The following is a 24,923-nucleotide window of genomic DNA, read 5'->3' as shown; positions in this document are numbered from 1 at the left end:
CAAAGAATCCAAAGTAACTAGTGAATAGATAAATGTCAACAGTGTTTAATCACATTTCTAATGTAGGCAGAGATAAAATTGTCTAAATTATCTGAATCGAATCCCAGGTACCAATAAGATGGCTCTGTTCCAGTACAGGCTTGGATTTTACAAAACTGTTAAAAAGCATTGTTTAATAAATATTCTCTGTTAATTGGCCACCTGGCCAGGTCAGTTTGCTCTGTTGTAAAAATCATCCTGTTCCCATATGGCCTTCCTATTGTGAAAGCATTAAACTTCCTTGAACATTTGTTTCATGTACTCATCATGTTAATAATGGAAGCCTGCCAGAGTAAGTGATGGTAATGGTGGAAAATCCAGCATTATTTTAAGGAAATAAAGTCATATAGAATATAAATCCCTATCTTTCCACTTACAACAAAAGAGAATCAAACATACATAAAAGTAGTTAATTTAATTTTAAATCAAATTATATAATGATGATAACACAAGTAGTTAAAACTGTAGAGTGTTTGGGGCTGGGGGGCTTTCAGACATAGGTAAAAAAAGTTCCAAATATGTTTTCCTTAATTAGCTCTCAGCTCCCTACCTGAAGCCCCACCCAACTAACATCTAAAACTACACTTTCTTGTGATGTGATATCCTAGTAAATAATTTGTGAAGTGAATCTCTCTGTGGAATGTGTTTTTCCTAAGGTTCTTTCTACTGTGAAAAGAATTAACTTATAGATTCATTAGCCTTAAAATATAACAAACCTATAAAAAAAACCCTGAGAATTCAATTATCTTATAGTGTAGCATATAAAGATAGGTGAATTTCAGAGTATTTAGAAAACTACATTAGCACTAGATTCTATAAACTGGACAAAAATGGAACTCACTTTTTCAACTTTAATAAAAGTTGGTGTTAATAGAAATATTGTGGCTATTTATAATTAGCACACATTTCAAATTTCAGATTATTTCATAGTCTTTCTGAGATGTAATTTAGCATAGAAATTTCCATAGAGCATAGGACAGAAAATTTGACTCCCAGCTTTGTTACTCTTTGTTTGAAAGAGGCTGAATTAGGGGCGCCTGGGTGGCGCAGTCGGTTAAGCGTCCGACTTCAGCCAGGTCACGATTTCGCAGTCCGTGAGTTCGAGCCCCCCGCGTCAGGCTCTGGGCTGATGGCTCAGAGCCTGGAGCCTGTTTCTGATTCTGTGTCTCCCTCTCTCTCTGCCCCTCCCCCGTTCATGCTCTGTCTCTCTCTGTCCCAAAAATAAATAAACGTTGGAAAAAAAAAAAAGAGTTAGATGTCAAAAAAAAAGAAAGAGGCTGAATTAGATCTCACTATTCATGACTCCATAACATTTGACTTTCCACTATTAGGTATAATCATATCGTCTGATACTTTTATGTAGTTGTTTTAGTGGGAAAATATAAAGCTCTACACATTTGAGCTAAAAATCCTAGAATGCAACCAACTTGAGGGTAGCTGAGGTTGTTCGCCACTTCAGTAGTACCTAGGAAAATCTCTGGGTATAGTAGGCACTCAAAAATCTTAGGTACACAAAATCTAAAGTTTTACTATACTATCTGGTCATTACAGGTTTTTGTTCAGAGAAAACTGAACTTGGTTAGAAAGGTAAGGAGCAAAAGTCAAAGAGTCTATCTTCAACCAGATTTTCCCTAAAAAGTGTAAAAATAAAAATAAGCATGTTCTAGTCCATTGTTATATAAATATACCAGCTATGCTTTGAAAAATATTATCCTAGTACTTTTGGTGGCAAATTAATACATGATAGTCCTACTAAGCTTCATAAATCAAATCAGCAGTTAGGTACAGTTTACCAAAATTTTCACTAAAGGATATCTACAATTCAAGTAAACTGTACTTTCTGTCTACAGCTTACAGAGCAGTAGGGATCATCTTTTCAATTTCAATCACTTACTGGAATCCTCTAGATGAGATAAAGAAACTAGATTACCCTTTTCTCCCTTCTCTCCTTCACAACCAGACCTCTAAGTTATAAATAATTATGACCAGTGACATGTATTAAGAAATTACATCCATAACTGGACACATGTATTTTCTACCCTCCTTCACTCATTTTGCCCATTCGTCCACCCCAGTTATGTTATGAATAGGCCACAGGAATAAAAAGTACAGAATAGGGAATACAGTCAATGGCACTGTAATAGCATTGTATGGTGACAGATGGTTGGCACACTTGTGGTGAGCATGGCATAAGGTATAAAGTTGTTGAATCACTATGTTGTACACCCAAAACTAATGTAACATTGTGTCAACTATACTCAAATAAGCACCTGCCCATCCACAGAAGAATGGATAAAGAAGATGTCACACACACACATACACACACCCACACAATGAATATTACTCAGTCATAAAAAAAAATAATGAAGTCTTGCCATTTGCAACATGGATGGATCTAAAGGGTATGATTCTAAGTGAAATAAGTCAGTCAGAGAAATCCAAATACCATATGGTTTCACTTATATGTTGAATTTAAGAAACAAATGAACAAAGAAAAAAGAGACAAAAAACAAACAAAAAAGCAGACTCTTAAATATAGAGAACACTCTAATTGTTGCCAGAGAGTCGGTGGGGGTAGGGCAGGGAGAATGGGTGAAATAGGTGAAGGAGATTAAGAGCACACTTATGATGAGTTCTGAGTAGCGTATATAATTGCTGAATTATTATATTGTATAACTGAAACTAACATTGTATGTTAATTATTCTTGAATTTTAAAAAAAAAGTACATCCATGGAGCACCTGAGTGGCTCAGTCGGTTAAGCGTCCAAATTCAGCTCAGGTCATGATCTCACGGTTCTTGAGTTTGAGCCTCATGTAGGGCTCTGTGCTGATAGCCCAGAGCCTGGAGCTTGCTTCAGATTCCATGTCTCCCTCTCTCTCTGCCCCTCCCCTGCTTGCACTCTGTCTCTCTCTCTCCCTCTCTCTCTCTCATAAATAAATAATAAACATTAAAATTAAAAAAATACATCCAAATTAGCCATTATATTGAGGTTATCAATATGCCCTTATTTTAGCAATGACACAGATTTTCTTAATATTATCAAATTACAAAAATTACCTGTTGTCATTACACTAATAAAAAGTATGAAATGAGTATCCAGAAATTACTTGTACATTGTTACTGACTTGGTTAAATTTGCCTGTCACTTGCCTCTTTGGCCTCTAACAATTGCCCTGAAGCACAATGAACTCTCACAAATTTTTTTAAGAAGTGTTCTGTCTTGTCTCAGTGTTTTTTATATATGTTCTATCTGTAAAGATCAATATACTAATTCCTACCCAAATTGTGATTGTTCTTTTAGATTGGGCTCAGGCATTGCATTTCCTAGGAACCAGATCCTATTTCAATTCTTATCTCAACCTGGATGAAGAATCCTTTTTACATGCTTCCTTGTCATCCAGTGTGTTTCCCTTATCAGAGATCTGTCATAGAAGGTTTTGCAGGGCTCTTTTAACTTGGTCCCTTCTCCCACAATAAGCTTCTTGAAGGCAAGAAACAACATTGAATAACAAACACACTGCATTGATCATAATAAACGTAGTCTAAACTCAGTCTATGAATAAGGATCCAGTTTCTGTACTATTATTACTACCTAAAATTGGATTTTGGAAACTTTTTGTGATAGCGTTATAATAATGCCCTAAAAATTAACATAGTATCATCATTGGTTAAAGAGAACTTCTCATTATGTGATACTGGAGTTCTCAATATAGCTTGTTATAACAGGACTCACATATGAAATTTAAGTGATTACTGTCTATTATTTTTTCAATATTAAAAGCAGGTAAGTGCCAACATAACTATAGCTTTCACAGATTACTAACATTCCAAATATTTCAAATCCTAACTCATTGTTTTAGATGTTAAGAGCCATCATGTTCCTGTAAGAGATTTACCTAAGACCTAAGAATTACAGGTTAAGTCTGATGCAACTATGTGATAAGTGTTCTTAATCTCATTCTCATGACTAAAGAACCTGAAATTATTTTTTAAAGCTCCCTGTAAGGAAAAGTGGGAATAAAATAGACTTAGTATTTTAAAAATTTTAAAAATTCATTTCTATTTCACCAAACAGCAGTGTTTCTTTCACCTAGCCAAAACTGTGATCATAATCTTCTTATAACTTTAAACATAGGTCACTGAAAGATCAATAAACATAGATAATCCATAGACAAAACCATGGGAACAGCTGAATTTAAATAATCCAAAAATAAATATATTTATTCTTACAAATAAATATTTTTCAGAATTCCATGGGCAAATATGCAAATATAATTTTGCTAAGACTGTAGTCTAAATTATATATTCTTTCAAAGTTTGGGGCACCTGGGTGGCGCAGTCGGTTAAGCGTCCGACTTCAGCCAGGTCACGATCTCGCGGTCCGTGAGTTCGAGCCCCGCGTCAGGCTCTGGGCTGATGGCTCGGAGCCTGGAGCCTGTTTCCGATTCTGTGTCTCCCTCTCTCTCTGCCCCTCCCCCATTCATGCTCTGTCTCTCTCTGTCCCAAAAATAAATAAACGTTGAAAAAAAAAAAAAAATTCAAAGTCTACCTAACTCCCATACCTTGCAAAGGGAATCATGCCTGAGCTACCCACAGTTATATGAAATATTTTTAAATGTTTGAATTTTTAAAAATATTTTTACAAATAAATACACTCCAATTGCTTTGGACTAATATTTTCACCTTAGAATATTTTTAGATTGACAGTAAAGTTGAGGAGAGTACGGAGTTCCCATATACTCCCTACCCAGTTTGTCAGTTGCTAATATCTTACATTAGTATGGTATATTTGTCACAACTAGAGGATCAATATTGATACATTATTATTAAGTAAAATTCCACAATTTATTCATATTTCCTAATTTTTACTAATGTCTACTTTTTGTTAAAATATCCCATCGAGGATATTATGTTACTTTTATTTGTCAAAACTCCTTAAACTCCTCTTGACTATGATAATTTCCCAGGCTATTCTTTTTTTTTGATGACCTTGAGAGTTTTCAGGAGTACTGGTCAAACATTTTATAGACTGTCCCTCAACTGAGTTTTGCTGGTTGTTTTTTTTTCTCATGATTAGATTAGTTACATTTTTAAGGGAGGAAGACCACAGAGGTAAGGTGCTATTTTCAACATATCATATCAAGGGAACATTCTACCAACACGATTTATCATTGTTCCTGTTGACCTTCAACACCCAGCTAGGGCAGTGTTTAATAGGTTTTTCCACTATAAAGTTCATCTTTTCATCCCCTTTGCCATACTGTACTCTTTGGAAGGAAGTCACTAAGCACAGCCCAATTATGTTCCACCTATTTGTGGAATATGTAGAATTATGTTCTACCTATTTGTGGATGGAGTCTCTACATAAAATAATTGCAATTAAACTGCACAAAGATATTAATCTGTTCCCTTCAATTATTTTTATTCAATCATTTATATCAGTATGGACTCATGGATATTTGTGTTATATTTTGAATTACAATCTAATACAGCTTAGTTTTGGGAGGAGGAATTACGAGGAAAATGACTCTAGTTTGTTAAGTTTTTTAAATTGCTCATTAGCTTTAGCCAAGGATTCTTTTTTAATTTTATTGACTGACTGATTGATTTATATTAAGTTAATTAGCATACAGTTTAGTCTTGGTTTCAGGAATAGAACCCAGTGATTCACGTCTTACATAGGACTTCCAATGCTCATCCCTAAAACTGCCCTCTTTAGTGGCCATTACCCATTCAACCCATCTCACCACCCACCTATCCTCCACAACCCTGTTTGTTCTTTGTTATTGACTTCCTCTCTGTTTTTATCTTATTTTTCTTTCCCTTCCCCTATGTTCATCTGTTTTGTTTCTTAAATTCCACATGAGTGAAATTATATGATATTTGTATTTCTGACTGACTTATTTTTCTTAGCATAATATACTCTATAGCTCCATCTACTTTGTTGCAAATGGCAAGGTTTAATTCTTTTTTGGTTGTTGAGTAGTATATACACATATATATATATGTGTGTGTGTGTGTGTGTGTGTGTACACTCACACACACACACACACACACACACACACACGACTATTGATCCATTCATCAGTCTATGGACATTTAGGCTCTTTCCATACTTTGGCTATTGTTGATTGTGTTGCTTTAAACATTGGGGTGTATGTCCCCTTTCAAAACAGCACACCTGTATTTCCTGCATATATACCTAGTAGTGCAGTTGCTGCGTCGTAGGGTAATTCTATGTTTAATTATTTGAGGAACCTCTATACTGTTTTCCAGAATGGCTGCACCAGTGTGCATTCACACAAACAGTGCAAAAGTGTTCCCTTTTATCTGCATCCTCACCAATATCTGTTGTTCCTAAGTTGTTACTTTTAGCGATTCTGACAGGTATGAAGTGATATCTCATTTTGGTTTTGATTTGTATCTCTTTGATGATGAGTGATGTTGAGTATCTTTTCATGTGTCTCCTAGCCATTTTGATGTCTTCTTTGGAAAAGTGTCTATTCATGTCTTCTGCCCATGTCTTCACCGTATTATTTGTTTTGGGGGGGGGTGTGAGTTTGATAAGTTCTTTATAGATTTTGGATACTAACACTTTATCCCATATGTCATTTGAAAACATCTTCTCCCATTCCGTTGGTTGCCTTTTAGTTTTGTTGACTGTTTACTTCACCACGCAGAAGCTTTTTATCTTGATGAGGTCCCCTAGTTCATTTCTGGTTTTATTTCCCTTGCTTCTGGAGACATGTGGGGTAAGAAATTACTGTCACTGAAGTCAAAGACGTTGCTGATTATTTTCTCCTCTAGGATTTTGATGGTTTCCTGTATCACATTTAGGTCTCTTATCAATTTTGAATTTATTTTTGTGCATGGTGTAAGAAAGTGGTCCATTTTCATTCTTCTACATGTTGCTGTCCAGTTTTCCCAACACTATCTGCTGAAAAGACTGTCGTTTTTTTTTCATGGGATATTTTTTCCTGTTTTGTCAAAGATTAGTTGGTCATCCACCTGTGGGTTCATTTCTGGTTTCTCTACTCTGTTCCATTGATCTATGTGTCTGTTTTTGTGCCAGTACCATAGTGATTACAGCTTTGTAATACAGCTTGAAGTCCAGAATTGTGATGTTTACATCTTTGTTTTTGTTTTTGTTTTGTTTTGTTTTTGTTTTCCAACATTACTTTGGTTATTGTGGGTCTTTTCTGGTTCTATACAAATTTTAGAATTGTTTGTTATAGCTCTGTAAAGAATGCTGGTGTTATTTTGATAGGGGTTGCATTGAATGTGTAGATTGCTTTGGGTAGTGTAGACATTTTAACAATATTTATTCTTCTAATTCATGAGCATGGAATGTTTTTCCATTTCTTTGTGTCTTCTTCAATTTCTTTCATATGTCTTCTGTAGTTTCCAGCATACAGATTTTTTTACCTCTTTGGTTAGGTTTAGTCCTGGTATTACAGTTTTGGTACAATTACAAATGGGATCAATTCCTTGATTTCTCTTCCTACTACTTCATTACTGGTGTATAGAGATGCAACCAACTTCTGTACATTGATTTTATATCCTGTAACTTTGTTGAATTCATGTATCAGTTCTAGCAGTTTTTGGTGGTCTTTCAGGTTTTCCATGTAGAGTATCATGTCTTCTGCAAAGAGTAAAAGTTTGATTTCTTCCTTGCCAATTTGTATGCCTTTTATCTCTTTTTTTGTTCTCTGATTGCTGAGGCTAGGGCTTCTAGTACTATGTTGAACAACACTAGTGAAGAAACAATGGCTTTGAACGATACACTGGACAAGATGGACTTAACAGATATATTCAGAACATTTTATCCCAAAGCAGCAGACTACACATTCTTCTCAGGTGCACGTGGAACATTCTCCAGAAAAGATCATACACTGGATCACAGATCAGCCCTCAACAGACACAAAAAGATTGAGATCGTACTATGCATATTTTCAGATCATGCTATGAAACTTGAAATCACCCACAAGAAAAAATTTGGAAAGCCCTCAAATATTTTGAGGTTAAAGAATATCCTACTAAAGAATGAATGTATTTACCAGAAAATTAAATAAGGAATAAAAACATACATGGAAGCAAATGAAAATGAAAACACAACAGTCCAAACTCTTTGGGATGCAGCAAAGGCAGACCTAAAAGTTAAGTACATTGCAGTTCAGGCCTACCCCAAGAAGCAAAAAAGGTCCCAAATACACAACCTAACCTTACACCTAAAGGTGCTAGAAAAGGAGCAGCAAATAAAGCCTAAAGCCAGCAGAATAATGTAAATTTTAAAGATTGGAGCAGAAATAAACAATGTAGAAACAACAGCAGCAAAACAGTAGAACAGATCAATGAAACTTAAAAGCTGGCTTTTTGAAAGAATAAACAAAACTGATAAACACCTCGCCAGAGGTCTAAAAAGAGAGAGAGAGAGAGAGAGAACCCAAATAGATAAAATCATGAATGAAAGAGGAGAGATCACAACCACCACCACAGAAATACAAACAATTATAAGAGAATATATATGCCAACAAATGAGGCAATCTGGAAGAAATGGACAAATTCCTGGAAACTCACACACTACCAAACTGAAACAGAAATAAATAGAAAACTTGAACAGGATCATAACCAACAAAGAAACTGAATCTGTTATCAAAAATCTCCCAAGAAACAAGAGTCCTGGTCCAGATGGCTTCCCAGAGGAATTCTACCAGGCATTTAAAGAAGTGTTAATACCTATTCTTCTCAAACTGTTCCAAAAACTAGAAATGGAAGGAAAGCTTCCAAACTCATTTTATGAAGCCAGCATTACCTTGATTCCAAAACCAGACAAAGATCCCACTAAAAGGGAGAATTACAGACCAATATCCCTGATGAACTTGGATGTAAAAATTCTCAGCCAGATACTAGCAAATTGAATTCAACAGTACATTAAAATAATTATTCACCAAGATCAAGTGGGATTTATACCTGGGCTGCAAGTCTTGTTCAATATTCACAAATCACTCAATGTGATACGCCACATTAATAAAAGAAAGGATAAGAACCATATGATCCTCTCAATAGATGCAGAAAAAGTATTTGACAAAATACAGCATCTTTCTTATTAAAAACTCTCAAGAAAGTAATGATAGAAGGACATTCCTCAATATCATAAAGGTCATATATAAAAGACCCACAGCTGATATCATCCTCACTGGGGAAAAACTGATCCCCCTATGGTCAGGAACACAACAGATGTGTCCATTCTCACCACTGTTGTTGTTGTTTTTAAGTGCTTATTTATTTTGAGAGACAGAGAGAGAGAACAAGTGGGGAGTGGGGAGAGAGAGAGGAGAGAATCCCAAGCAAACTCTGCACTGTCAACACAGAGCCCAACATGGGGCTTAATCCCATGAACCATGAGATCATGACCTGAGCTGAAATAAAGGGTTGGACACTTAACCGACTGAGTAAACCACCCAGATGCCCCTAGCCAAGGATTCTTTTTAATGAAGCAATTTTTGAATGAGAATTTTGTTTGGAGGACCCTATATACTAATAAATAATGCTGTCCCCTAGGCCTGACAAATCTTATTCCCTTTCTTTCCTAAGGAACCTCTCATATAAACAATTTTGCTCAAATTAAACATCTCTCACAAATCATTCTTGTTGACATTATAAAATTTATAGAGACAGAAAAAATAATTAGGATTGTAAGGAGGGTATACAAGAATATAAGAAACAGGAGACTATTCCTGGAGGAACATAGGATTTATAATAGGAGTATTGCTCTAAAGCAATACTTGTGTACTTTACATCTTGGTTTCCCAATCTCACTGCTGGCCACCTCTGAACACAGACCTGATAGTTTGCATCCCTATAACAGATGGAAAACTAGACGGGACATTCTCACTGGTCTCACAGGACAAAAATTGAAGGTGGAAGGATAAACTCATGCAGTTTTACTTGTGACCCACAGTAAATTGTGTCCAAACAGATGCATGTTTCATGAGAATCGCAAATTCACTAGTCTTCTAAACTCGCTAGCTCCAACAATAGGCTTATAAGGACTATGCCTAATTTTGACTTGAGATTCAACCTGTGATTCTCCTTCTTATCACAGATAACACTGTAGGCAGCACAATACAAAAACAAGCTAAAAGAACAAAAAAGAATGAAAAAAAAATTACCCCTTTCTACCAAGGATGCTAAACAAACTGAAACTAATAAAACCTGAGTACCAAATTGAGAATAAATAGCTGAGGAAGTCAATGCAAAGAGAGTAAAGTTCAGACCTGGTGCTGATTTAATACATCGGCAGGGTCTCCACAGCCATGAGCAAAAAGACATAAGCGGCCTCTGAATATCATACCTGATGGAAGATTGGAAACCACAGCAATGGGCAGTGCAGACTATCACCAAAGAAGCTCCAGGAAAACTGTGGAAATAAACAAAGACAACCCAAATGAGAATAAACAGAGGCAATTTATTCAGAGTTTGCTGTTATCACGAGAGTCAGCCACCATAACTCTGATTTGACAGAAACTCAAAGGCAGGAAGAAGAATGGGAAGCTTGAGAGACGTTTGGGTGGGGTGGGGGTAAGAAACAGAAAAAGAGAGAGAGAGAGAGGTGGGAGGAGAGAAAAAGGCTTCTAGTATGCTCTGATTATAGGCTGCTCATATAGAGGGTGCTGAGAGTGGGCTAATTAGAAGCGAGGTATCTTATATGATTGATTTTGGAAGTATCTGGCTCTATCTTGTTATTTCTGTGTTGGAAACAGGGGCAAACTTGGTAATCACTGTAAGTCCTGTCCATTCTGGACTAATTGCTACAGAGGTTGTGGTTTTGGCTTCCTTGGCTGGTTGCTACAGTGGTTGTAGATCATATATTGTCATATATAATCTGACCACTGTCCATTTAAGTATACAATCTTTCAAAAATTTTGTCCAGGTAAACTTTTATCAAATTTAGTCATATTGCAGAATCATTTAGAGGGAATCATTTAACTGAAGTAGATTAGTATCTTCACACTACTAAGCATCCCCATATTAAATCAGTAAAGGTTCTCCAGAGAAACAGAACTAGTGGAATATATTTTTAAAAATATACACACACACATATACACACACATATATGACACATACATCACACATGCATGATTTCAACAAATGTGTTTATGCACAAGGATTGGCTTACAAAACCCACAAGGCACGCCAGTATCCTTGAACTCTTAGACAAGAAGTTCATACTGCAGACTCGAGGTTTTCATCAGGAAAACCTCAGTTTTGCTTTTAAGGCTTTTCAACTGATTAGATGAAGCCCATCCATATTTCCAAGTCTCCTTTACTTAAAGTCAACTGATTGTTGACTTTTGTAGATGTTCACCACATCTACAAAATACCTTCCCAGCAACACCTATGTTAGTATTTGATTAAGTGGGTACTATAAACTATCAAATTTGACACAAACTAAAATCATAATCCACAACCAGAAATATTCTTCCCAGTCAATTCTCTCCTTAAAATGACCACTTTAAGTACAATTTTAGAATTTTTTTATATTTAATTTTTGTGAAATTTTTATTTACTTTCTTTAGAAAATACGATAGTGCTCTTTATAAATTATATATTGTGACTGGTTATTATGGTTATACCACATAACATTTTTAATGTAATTACAGTGAACCAGCTAACTTATTGGAGAAACAATTTTTCATAAAACTTTTATCTGGATATGAAAATGCAGCTACATCATTTGTTGTATTCTAACATTTTTTATTATACAAAGAGGCATTAAAATTTAAATTTTGAGAGGTATATTTAAATATTGATAGTCTTATAAAAAACAATACATGAGAAATTTTTAAATTTTTTTTGTTTTTAAAATTTTTACATTCTGAGGGTCTTTTTCTTTTTGATTGCTTTTCATTGAATTTTCATATGGTATGAGATGCAGAATAAAGAAACTGATGGTGTTTCCAGAAAAACTATATCAAAATTCAGAATAGGAATCATTCTGGAGAACCTTACCAACCTATAAGATTTTGAAAGCTTTCTGAATTACTAAAGAATAAATACAAAATTTTAATTAGCATTGAGTGGTAAATATATTGTCCTTTGATTGCCATAATCATACACGGTAAATATTATTCAGAAAATGCCATCTCTAATATTATTTTACTAAAGTTATGATAAATAATTTTTCAATTTTAGATCCTTTGTTCTCATTTACAATCAACCCACATTAAAAAGGCACACATTGGGACACCTGGATGGCTCAGTCAGTTGAGCATCCGACTTCAGCTCAGGTCATGATCTCATGGTTCATGAGTTCAGGCCCCACGTCGGGCTCTGTGCTGACAGCTCGGAGCCTGAAGCCTGCTTTGATTCTGTGTCTCCCTCTCTCTCTGCCCCTCCCCTGCTCATGCTCTGTCTCTCACTCTCAAAAATAAATAAACATTAAGAAATTTTTTTTTAAAGGCACACATGAGGGTATTGGGTGGCTCAGTCGTTTATGAGTCCAACTTCAGCTCAGATCATGATCTTGCAGTTTGTGGGTTTGAGCCCTGAACCAGGCTCTATGCTGACAGCTCGAGCCTGGAGCCTGCTTCGGATTCGGGGTCTCCCTCTCTCTCTCCTCCTTCCCTACTCACACACTGTCTCTTTTCTCTCAAAAATAAATAAACATTAAAAATTGTTTTCAATAAAATAAATAAAAAGGCACACGTGAAAGTGATCCATCTCAATAACAATAGGGTATGCTAAAAAATAGGGTATGCAAATATGGACATATTTTTTAGTAACCACTTTCCAAATGCTGAACTTCCTTTCTTAAACATTTGATTTTTCCCACCTTTCAAACATTTTTTTTTCCTTTGCCTCTGATACCTTTCCTCTATGTTATTTGTATCCCTCAAGTCTTTGCTCATATTCCCAAAGGTTTATAACTGTAGAGTGACAAATAACCTGCATCTTTGCAGACACAGGTTTGTATAGCTATAGGGAGCCCCCACCTGCTGACTGAAAAAAACAAAATCATTAGATTCTATTTTTTTAAATTAAGTTGCTATGCCTCCTGCTGCTATAATCTGTTATAGGATATAGGTAGGTCCTGCTGCCATAGCATAATTAAGTAGCAGACTCTAACAGCAAGACCTCTGACAATATCAATTTAAAATGCTTTTAAATAAACAGATCTCATATCAAAGATGCATAGCACTTTTCATAAAAGAACCATCAAGACACATGTTCATTGTGTATCTGCAGTACTAGTGGCTCAATCAAGGGAGAGGGAAAGATGGCATGAACTCTAAGTGGCCTCTCTGACAAAAGGAACCATGCAGTCACCTGGGTCAGCATGTTTCTTGTTCTACTCAGAAGAGATACAACAAAACAGAAAAACAAAAGCAAATGTCAAAATAAAATCAGAGAGGAAATTTTCTACCATTACAATTCACGAGTTTCACACTAGGCAAAACAGGTGTACTACTAAAAATTTAAGAGAATAAAGAAGGTGCTGCATTTCTAACGTTTTTCAAAAACGGTATACAGAAATTGAATATTTTAGGTGTTTCTTCATTGGTAACACTAAAACCTCCACTTATATTTTGCCTGGTTCTCTATAAATATTAACTTTATAGGAGAATAACATCCATTGCTTAGACCACATGTGTGGGTTTGAATAACTGAAATTATCCTCTAAGAGACTTCCATGCAAATATACATTCCTAAAGCCTCTCTGCCAACTTTATATCTGCTTGCTACTCTTGGGATTTGCACCAATACATTCTGATTCTCTTATAGATTTCACATCAGTACACTGTGTTAAATATCCTTTACCATACGTTAATAAGATAATAGAAGAATAAAAATGATTTCATATACACAGTAGCATAGTGTCATGTTTACATAAATACTATCCAGTGAATGCTGCTTTATAATAGTATCAGTTTAAATATTAAAGAAGCCAGTGGCATATATATTATAAACTAAATTTCTAGGCACACTTTTCAATATTTAACAGTAACTAAAAGAATTATATTATAGCAGAAACAGAATTTATTTATTTGACCCAACTCTTAGTTTTTAACGGGTTCCAAGTTCACTCCAAGCAATCTATAAATGTTCTTAGAGTTGGGTTTTTCTCTCTTACTTTTTAGTGCCCCATGGATAGCCAATGTCCTTCTGAATATTTAGAAAACTTTTGGATTAATATGATCTATTCACATCAGTATAGAAGTCAGATATATAATATAATGGTATGTATCTATTAAAGTCAGGAAAATAGGAAAACCAAAAACTACACTCCTTTTTTGGCAGTGAGTTTTATGTAAGGAAATGCTAAACAGACACTGAAGGACTAACTATGGTAGCTCACACCTCTAGTGTAGAGAGAATAAAGGGAATACGTTGGGCTTATTAGAACCTACAGCTTATAGGATTCTCTTATCTCTGAAAGGAGGTGCTACCTGCCAATGTTGATATGTCTGGGGGAGCACCCAGAGGTTGGTTTGGGGAATATGGAAAAATCAAACTTGGGAACTGGAACCTACTGCCTGTTCTGACTACAGAGACAACGTTACTGGGAATGGAAGGGGCAAGTTCCTTCTTCCTCCACCTGCCTTTGTGCCTCCCTCTAGTGCCCTCTGGTGGCAGAGCTTAAGAGGGATGCAGCAGGTGAAGGAGAAAGGGGTTTGCAGAATCACAGCCCCAGTGTTACAAAGCAGAATATAGAAGGATGAGTTAAAGCTAATATATAACAGCTTAGTTAGAACACTCTGATAGAAATCCCAGTTTCTATGAAAAGTTCCAATGTATTCAATTTAGTGTCCATTTTACTCTTAAACATGTAGTGATGTGGATGACAAATTATATGGGCACTCTAGAGATAAAGCTGTTCATGCTGATTTAAATTAAATGAAGCTCCATGGTAAATAGGTTCCAAAGACAGCCACCTTCATTTCTCCTCTCCTGTTTGTAGCATGCTGCTTCCCACATGAACACCTAGAGTCTACATCCCCTTACTTTAAATATGGGACGATCTTAGTAATTTGCTTGATAACAATATGGTAATAGCAACATTCTGGAAGTTCGGAGGTTAGGTCATAGAAAGCTTTGCAGTATCTACCTGGATGTCAAAATGCTTGCTTTTGAGACACGTCCTCTCAGAACACAGCCACACCGTGCTGTGAGACTCCCAAGCCACAAAAAGACCCCATGTGGAAGAGCTACAGTGGACAGCACAATTAAGTCCCAGCTTACAACCGGCATCAAGTACCATGTACCTTTCATACATCCAGCAATGTTAAGCCTTCAGATAACAGCCCTAGCTGATACCCAATTACCATCACGTGAGAATCATAAATGAGACTTTCTCAACTGGACCACAATATAAATATCAAGGATAATAAATTGTAGGGTTTTTTTTTTAAGTTTATTTACTTAGAGCACCGTGGAGTGGGGGAAGAGCAGAAAGAGGAAGACGAGCAGACTTTGCGGAGGCCAACATGGGGCTCCAACTCTGGAACCGTGAGATCATGACCTGAGCCGAAAGCAAGGGATGGATACTTAACCAACTGAGCCACCCAGGCACCCCATAAATTGTAGTTTCCGGTGACCAGGTTTTCGGGTATTTGGTTATGAAGCATGCATAATTAGGACAGCCTACCTATTTAGTTTTCTAAGAACTTTTATTAGCAAATTTCAGCCCACCAAATAAATGTCTCTATCCTCATCCAGCTAATGTTAGGATTATCAATAACCTGGGTTTATCAAAAACTTTGATTTTCCTCACCACAGTGTACTATATTTTCCATTTAGCTCTCCAAGTAGATTATAAACATTTGAAAGGAAGGGATCATGTCCTATTTTACTTCTGGATCTCTCACTTGATAACTGATTACTAACTAGTTGTAATATCATATTAGTCAGTTACAGCTGCATAATCACTAGACTCAATCTCACATTCATGACTCAGCAGGTTGATTGTAATTCAGCTGATCAGGCTGAGATTAACTACATAGCTCTGCATCAGGATACATTTTATGTGGACTTGTATTCAAGCTGTGGGTTAAGTTTAGATCTACTCGATTTGTTTTTCTTCTGAGCTAAAGCTGAAGGGCAACAGCTGCTGACATCATTCTCTTCTGGTATTTTACTGTATTCATTATTTGTAAATTTGTACTTTTATTAGTATTTATTATTAGGAATAAGTATTTTTTTAATGTTTATTTATTTTTGAGAGAGAGACGGAGTGCGAGCAGGGGAGGGGCAGAGAGATTGACAGAGAGGACAGAATCCAAGGCAGGCTCCAGACTCTAAGCTGTCAGCACAGAGTGCGATGTGCGCTCTAAACTCACAAACTGGGAGACCATGACCTGAGCTGAAGTCTGATGCTCAACTGACTGAGCCACCCACGTGCCCCGCAGAACTATGTATTTAAATGAACGCAGGTTAAATTTAAAGGTAAGCCCTTTCTTCCTAATTTTGTAAAGACTACAGTAAATTTACTGATACATATCAATGCCTTCAGGATACTCAATTAAAATATATGAGTTCAGATATTACGGACATCCATAGTTGTCCCAAACGAACACTTAAAAACTCAGAAAACATTAAGTACACACATACAGGTGAATATTATTAAAAAGAATGATCATTGACATCAAATACTTTGTATTTCCTGCTGTGAATCAGGAAATCCTGCTGTAAATCCTGCTGATTCATGTTAGAATGATGCATTATTTTAATTCAAAGTGAACTGTGGAGGCGGGTTCTAAGATTTATATGATAATCAATGATAAATACCTATACTTTCAAGGTAAGAATGTGCCCTGAGCATGAAATAAATAAGGAAAAAGTATTAATTCTATTTCTGTTTAGTTACATTTGTACACTTAAGTATTTACAGACTATGTTTTATCAAAATATTACTGGATTTTATAGTAAAACTATTACTGAAACACTAGAAAGTCTTTTTCTGGAAAACTACTATGTAGTTCTGGTCTCCAACGTTTTATTATTTCATTCACATTATGATCTGCAACAGCTAAAAGTAATCTATAGTGGAAAAAAAATAAAAGTAAGGTTATATGAGTGTGAAGCATTAACTACGAAAGCAGATGTAGGAACTTTCCAGTTGCAGTAGAAATGATATATATTGTGATAAAGTGTTGGATTACATACCTGTGTGTGTGTGTATATCAAACTCATTGAATTGTACCCTTAAGGCTACATATTGCGGGATGTTTCTGGTTTGGGTCTATTTTGAATAAAGCTATCATGAATATCTTTGAACATTTTTTGAAATATGTGCATACATACCTATTGATTATATACAGACAAGTGAAATTGCTTGGTGTATTAGTCTGATAAGACTGCCCTAACAGGATGTTTACAGGCTGGGTAACCTAAAGAACAGAAATTTATTTTTTCACAGTTCTGTGGGGTTAGAAGTCTAAGATGAAGGTGTTGGCAAGTTGGTTTCTGGTAAGGGCTCTCTCTTGACCTATGGACGTCCACCTTCTTATCGTGTCTTAATATGGCCTTTCCTCTGTGTGTGGGCACTCAAGGTATCTCTTCCTCTTCTTATAAAAAAAACACCAGTCCTATTGATTAGGGCCTCACCCTTATGATCTCGGTTAGCCTTAAATACCTCCTAATAGACCCTACTTTCAAATACGGTTGTACTGGGGGTTAGTACTTCAACATATGAATTTGAGGGGAACACATTTCAGTCCATAATGCTGGGGCATGGTATCTGTGTTTTGCTTTCTGTGTTTTGAGTTTTGTGTTTTTTTTCTTACTTTTCCAATATGCATTTTAACAGTTTGATTGAGGTATAATTGACATACAAAAACTGCACATATTTAATGTATACAACTTGATGAAGTCAGACATATGCATAGACTCATGAAACCATCACTGCAATTAAAGTATTAGATGTATCTATCAACTCCAAAGGTGTTCTTGTGTCCTCTTGCTCCTTGTTGTTGTTTTAAAAACCACTTGGGGCACCTGGTGGCTCACTCAGTTAAGCGTCCAACTTCGGCTCAGGTCATGATCCTGCTGTTCATGGGTTTGAGCCCCACGTGGGGCTCTGGGCTGACAGCTCAGAGCCTGGAGCCTACTTCGGATTCTGTGTCTCCCTCCCTCTCTCACTCTCTCTCTCTCTCTCTCTCTCTCTTCCCTTCCCCACTTGCACTATGTCTCTCTCTCAAAAATAAAAACATTTTAAAAAAATTTTAAAGAACACTTAACATGAGATCTATCCTCAATAAATGTTTAAGTGAACAATGAAGTATTATTAACTATAGGCATAAAGTTGAAACAGATCTCTACACTTATTCATCTTGCATAACTGAAATTTGATACTAATTAAACTCCCATTTTCCTCTTTCTCCCACTCCTGGCAACCCCTGCCAATGTTTCTGCCCAATGAATTTGGATTATTTATTTTATTTTTATTTTTTTTTTAATTTTTTTTTTCAACGTTTATTTATTTTGGGACAGAGAGAGACAGAGCATGAACAGGGGAGGGGCAGAGAGAGAGGGAGACACAGAATCGGAAACAGGCTCCAGGCTCTGAGCCATCAGCCCAGAGCCCGACGCGGGCTCGAACTCACGGACCGCGAGATCGTGACCTGGCTGAAGGCGGACGCTTAACCGACTGCGCCACCCAGGCGCCCCTGATTATTTTAGATACCTCACATAAGTGGAATCATTGTCCTTCTGGCTTATATCACTTAGCATAATATCTTCCAGGTTTATTTATATTGTCACATATAATAACAAATTTCCTCTTTTCAAGACAAAATAATATTCTGTTGTATGAACATATGAACATCAACATTCCTCTATTGATGGATATTTTGGTTATTTCCATAGCTTGGCTATTGTAAATAGTACTACAATGAACATAGGAGTTCAAAGATCTCTTTGAAATCTTGATTACAATTATTTGGATATATACCCGAAAGTGGGATTGTTTGTCCAACTATGTATTTTTAATATTAGATTTATTGAGATATAGATTCATGTACTATAAATTTCATCTTTAAAAGTACCATCTTCTCATAGATTTGTCCCATATCCTTTGAAGCCAGGCCTTTGTTGTTTATTTATTACAGTTGGCCTTGTTTTATAATTATATGTACCTGTCACATCTCCTCTACTCATATCCTATTGAACATAGAACTTTTATTTATTTATTTATTTTTGCTTTTTATTTGAGTATAGTTGACACACAATGTTACATTAGCTTCAGGTATACAACACAGTATTCACATCTCCAAGCATTATGTTATGTTCACCACAAGGGTAGCTACCATCTGTCGCCATACAAGGCTATTGGCAATATCACTGACTATATTCTCTGTGCTGTACTTTTAAATGAGATATCACTGTATACCAGTCAAATGGATAAATTAAAAAAGACAAGAAATACAAGCAAAGGCAAGATATGGAGGAAAAGGAACACTTGTGTGCTGTTTGGTTAGAATGTCACTGGATAGCCCTATGGAAAACAGGAGGGAAAGTTCCTCAAAACATTAAAACAGAAAAAATATATGATCCAACAATTTGAAAAGAAAATGAAAACACTAGTTCAAAAAGACAGATGCCTACTATGTTCTAATAAGTCCCAACGTCTTCCCTTTATTATCTCTACACTAGAGGTGTGAGCTACCATAGTTAGTCCTTCATGTCTGTTTAAGCATTTCCTTACATAAAACTCACTGCCAAAAAAGGAGTGTAGTTTGTGGTTTTCCTATTTTCCTGACCTTAATAATACATAACCATTACATTATATATCTGACTTCTATACTGATGTGAATAGATCATATTAATCCAAAATTTTTCTTAAATATTCAGAAGGACATTGGCTATCCACGGGGCACTAAAAAGTAAGAGAGAAAAACCCAACTCTAAGAACATTTATAGATTGCTTGGAGTGAACTTGGAACCCGGTTAAAAACTAAGAGTTGGGTCAAATAAATAAATTCTGTTTTCTGCTATAATATAATTCTTTAGTTACTGTTAAATATTGAAAATGTGCCTAGAAATTTAGTTTATAATATATATGGCCACTGGCTTCTTTAATATTTAAACTGATAACTGGGGCGCCTGGGTGGCGCAGTCGGTTAAGCGTCCGACTTCAGCCAGGTCACGATCTCGCGGTCCGGGAGTTCGAGCCCCGCGTCAGGCTCTGGGCTGATGGCTCAGAGCCTAGAGCCTGTTTCCGGATTCTGTGTCTCCCTCTCTCTCTGCCCCTCCCCCGTTCATGCTCTGTCTCTCTCTGTCCCAAAAATAAATAAACGTTGAAAAAAAAAAATTAAAAAAAAATATTTAAACTGATAATATCATAAAGCAGCATTCACTGGATAGTATTTATGTAAACATGACACTATGCTATTGTATATATGAAATCATTTTATTCTTCTATTTACAATAGCAAAAATATGGAAGCAACCCAAGTATCCAATAGATGAATGGATAAGAAGATGTGGTGTGTGTCATACACACTTATATATGAATATTACACAGCCATAAGAGATCTTACCACTTGTGACAACATGGATGCACCTAGAGGGTATTATGCTAAATGAAATAAGTCAGACTGAGATGACAAATACCATATGATTTCACTCATATGTGCAATCTAAAATACAAACAGATGAATAAACAAACAAAAAAGCAGAATGAGACATAAATACAGAGAACAAATTCTCTGTTACCAGAGCTACCAGAGGGATGGGGGTTGGGGAAAGGGCAAAATGGGGGAAGGCTAGTGGGCGATATAGGCTTCCAGTTACTGTATGATGTCTATGTTGCCTGGTGAAAAGGGATATTTTGGAATTACTTGGGAGCTTTTTGGATTGTGGTGGGCATAGACTCTTATATCTGCAGGTCATAGTTTATGGAAATATAATTTCTTCAGGACCTCATTTTGAAGCTTTTAGTGTCTGCGCTATTTTAGAACTGAAAATAAAAAAAGCAACCTTCACGCTACTGCACATACACACCATATACATTTGATAGCCCTACCATAACAGCTACAACTGTGCCTCAGTGACCTCACCTAAGGATACAACAGAATATGCCCCACTGTCCAAACTCAAACATATGCTACTGTTTCACAGTTTTGCCTTGTTGAAATATAGCCATTCAGAAAAACAAGACAGGGCAGGAGATACTGCAAGCAGCATTAGCTTAGAATGTGCAGCAGAGGTTCTGAACCTTGGCTCACCTTGACTGCATAGCAAATTCCACCTGGGGAGTTTTTAAAGTCCCGATCCTCATTCTTAACCCCAGACAAATTAAATCAGAATCATGCAGGTTGAGAACCACGCATTCACATTTTTAAATTCCCAGGTGATTCCTATGTTCAGATGAGACTGAGGGGCACTGATATACAGCTTCAAATAACTTCAGTTCACATAAGGATCATTTTATTAAGTCTGATTATTCACTCAACATTATTTTTAGACTCTTGCTATACTACTCCCTTGCATGCGAAGCACAGCTGGTACTCACATTAATGTAAAATTTTTCAAATTAACCTATATTCAAAGTAAAAATGTATCTTATTAATGAATGACTTTTAAATAAAATACATTTGGTTAAGTTTCTCACTTTCAGAGACAGAAGTTATACATAAACAAAAAAGAAGATTAGAATAAACCATGTGGTACTAAATTAGAGTCAAGGTCGTAAGAATGAACTAATATTTAGCTTAATAAGCTTGATAGATATCAAAACAGTTATACACACATTCTTCATGTAGGTTATTACACCTACATATATTTATAGTCTGTTTGCAGAAAAGGCCTAAAAACAATGACGCTCCAGCAAAAAGTACACCCAGTGACCAGAACTTAGTTTCTTAATACCATTCTTTAATAAAAAGAACCAGGTACCTTGGAAAAATTGATGGTTCCAAGGCTGGGCAGGCAAGATACAAGGTGAGTTTTGAAAATCGTATAGTACCCGAAAGTAAGGAAGTACTCAAAATACAAAGGAATGGGGACACAATATAGGGACAAAGGATCTAACTATAAAGAACTCCCAGTGGCCAAAGGTGGAACAATTTCAGCAGCAAAAGAAAGAACACAGTATTAAATTATAACCCAAAGTATAAAATAAATATACATGAGTCCAGACTGACATAAATGACAGAGTAAATAAATGGTAGAGAACAGATGAATCTTTCTTACAAAAGAATCCATTTAATATATGTAGATATTCCCACTTCCAGGGGAAAAGCTTGTAATACACACACACATGCACGCGCACACACCTTAGAGAGGGCTTGAGTTAGTAATTTGTTTTCAAAGAACAGAATAGGTAAGAGGGGAAAGGATAACTTTACTCTGGAGAAACTTAGCAAACAATGCCTTAACCAAGTGATAATATCCCCAGTGATGTCTGGTGCATTTCATGTACCCCCTTATATGATGTGATAAGAAGAGCATTTTAACTCTGTGGTATTCTCATAAACCCATAAACTCAGTCTAATCATCAGAAAAACATTACAAAAATCAGACTGGAGGATGTTCCATAGGATACTCAGTCAGTACTTCCTGTCATTCAAGGTCATAAAAAGACAAGGAAAGAGTAAGAAAGTGTCACTGACCAGAGGAGAACTTGAAGGAGACCCGAGAACTAAATGCAATGTGGTACTCTGGATTGGGTCCCAGAACAAAAAGAGACATTAAGAGCAAAACTGGTGAAACTGAAAACTAAAACCATAGTACTAAGGTCCATTTCTCAGTTTTGAAAAATGTACTGTAACAATGTAAGATGTGAACAATGGGGAAAATTAGACAAGGGGTATATAGGACCTCTCTGTATTATCTTTGCAATTTTTCTGAAAACCAAAAATTATTCCAAAATAAAAGTTCATTAAAAAAAAAAACTATGTAGGGGCGCCTGGGTGGCTCAGTTGGTTAAGCGTCCGACTTCAGTTCAGGTCACGATTTCGCGGTCCGTGAGTTCCAGCCCCGCGTCAGGCTCTGGGCTGATGGCTCAGAGCCTGGAGCCTGCTTCCGGTTCTGTGTCTCCCTCTCTCTCTGCCCCTCCCCCGTTAATGCTCTGTCTCTGTCTCAAAAATAAATAAACGTTAAAAAAAAAAAAAAAACTATGTAATTCGGAAGATATTCCTCTCAGAATAAGAACTTGGATAAATACATTTAACTATTATAGGTACCACAGAGATTTCTTCTCTTTCTGCAATTAAAGAGCATATTTCAAAAAGAAGGAAATGTGATAGCCATTAAAACCTAAATTACTATTCCACAATAAGTAAAATTGTATTTTATACTATTCCCAAGGCAGCTACTTAAGGTCATGTACTATGCTTATTCTGGGTATAAAATGAGCATTGAAACTAAAACCCATTTAGATAAATGTTCCTTCAGAGCTTTCCTCCCCCCAACACACACACACTATTATGTGTATCTAAGAGTCTAAGTGCATTTAAGCAAAAGGAAAAAATCAGTTTCCTAAATTCTTTGTCTTACCACAGATTTATTAGCTGGAATTTTATTTCTCTCAACTCTTGAAACTGATTTCAATTTTGCAATGTTATTTCATTTTTTAAAAAAATATAATTTATTGTCAAATTGGTTTCCATACAACACCCAGTGCTCATCTTCAATATTATTTATTTAGAAAGAGATTAGTTTAATACTGTTACAGCTTCAGGATATATTGTTTCTATGGAATTTTATTTAGGTCTTAGAACCTACCTGGGTTAGCCAATGTTCCAGAAATTACATTTCAACTTTAAGTTTGTTTTTATTTTTAAGTTTATTTCTTTATTTTGAGAGAGAGAGAGAGAGAGCGCATGAGTGGGGTAGAGGCAGAGAGAGAGAGGGAGAGAGAATTCTAAGCAGGCTCCATGCTGATATAGCATACAGTCCTGCAAAGGGCTCACAGTCATGAACTGTGAGATCACGACCTGAGCTGAAATCAAGAGTTGGATGCTTAACCGACTGAGCCACCCAGGTGCCCCAAGTTTATTTATGTTTTAACTCTGCTAAAATCACAGGGGGCCTAAAGTTTGTGTAAGACTGCTGCACAAAATGTAAGGCTTCAGCTAGTCAAGATCTGGATCTAAAAAGGCAACTGAATGTGCTCTTCAATAATTTAAAGCAATAGGATACTATAACTATGGAATTTCACATATCCATTTAATTACAGTAAATTAAATTTTAATAATAGTATTATATGTAGAACACCTTGTTTCACAAATGGAATAGAATAAGGACAGTCCTAGTTTTTATTTTTATATCTCCCAGCTCTATAATATTCTTTTATTTACATTCATTCTCTTCTGCCTTCTTTTTTTTTACTTTTTATTTTACAGAGAAAGAGAATGCGCACAAGATGGGAAGAGGGGCAGAGGGAGAGAGAATCTTAAGCAGGCTCCATGCTCACCACAGAGCCTGAACAGGGCTCGATCCCACCACACTAGGATCATGACCTGAGCTGATATCAACACTTGGATGTGCAACTGACTGAGCCACCTAGATGCCCCTTTCTTCTACTGTTTTTTCTAAGTCTATTTTCAAATAAGAGAATCACATTTGTTTCCTAATGAGCAAATAGTTGATAGATAAAAGAAAATAAATGTTAGAAGGGAAATGATAACTAAAATTAAACTCAATCAATTTCTCAGTAACTACATTCATTTCTCTAAACATCTGCGGAGGACTGTTACTTTGGTAATTCCTCAATGAACCATACTTCTGAGATTTCAAGTCTTATGTAACCCCCCTCCACAACTGTGACATTTTTTTCGGATTCTTTTTTTTTAATATGAAATTTATTGTCAAATTGGTTTCCATACAACACCCAGTGTTCATCCCAACAGGTGCCCTCCTCAATGCCCATCACCCACTT

The sequence above is a fragment of the Lynx canadensis genome, chromosome B3 (assembly GCF_007474595.2).
Source record: "Lynx canadensis isolate LIC74 chromosome B3, mLynCan4.pri.v2, whole genome shotgun sequence".
NCBI lineage: Eukaryota > Metazoa > Chordata > Mammalia > Carnivora > Felidae > Lynx > Lynx canadensis.
The sequence above is the reverse complement of the archived record's forward strand: the minus strand, read 5'-3'. Positions refer to the sequence as shown.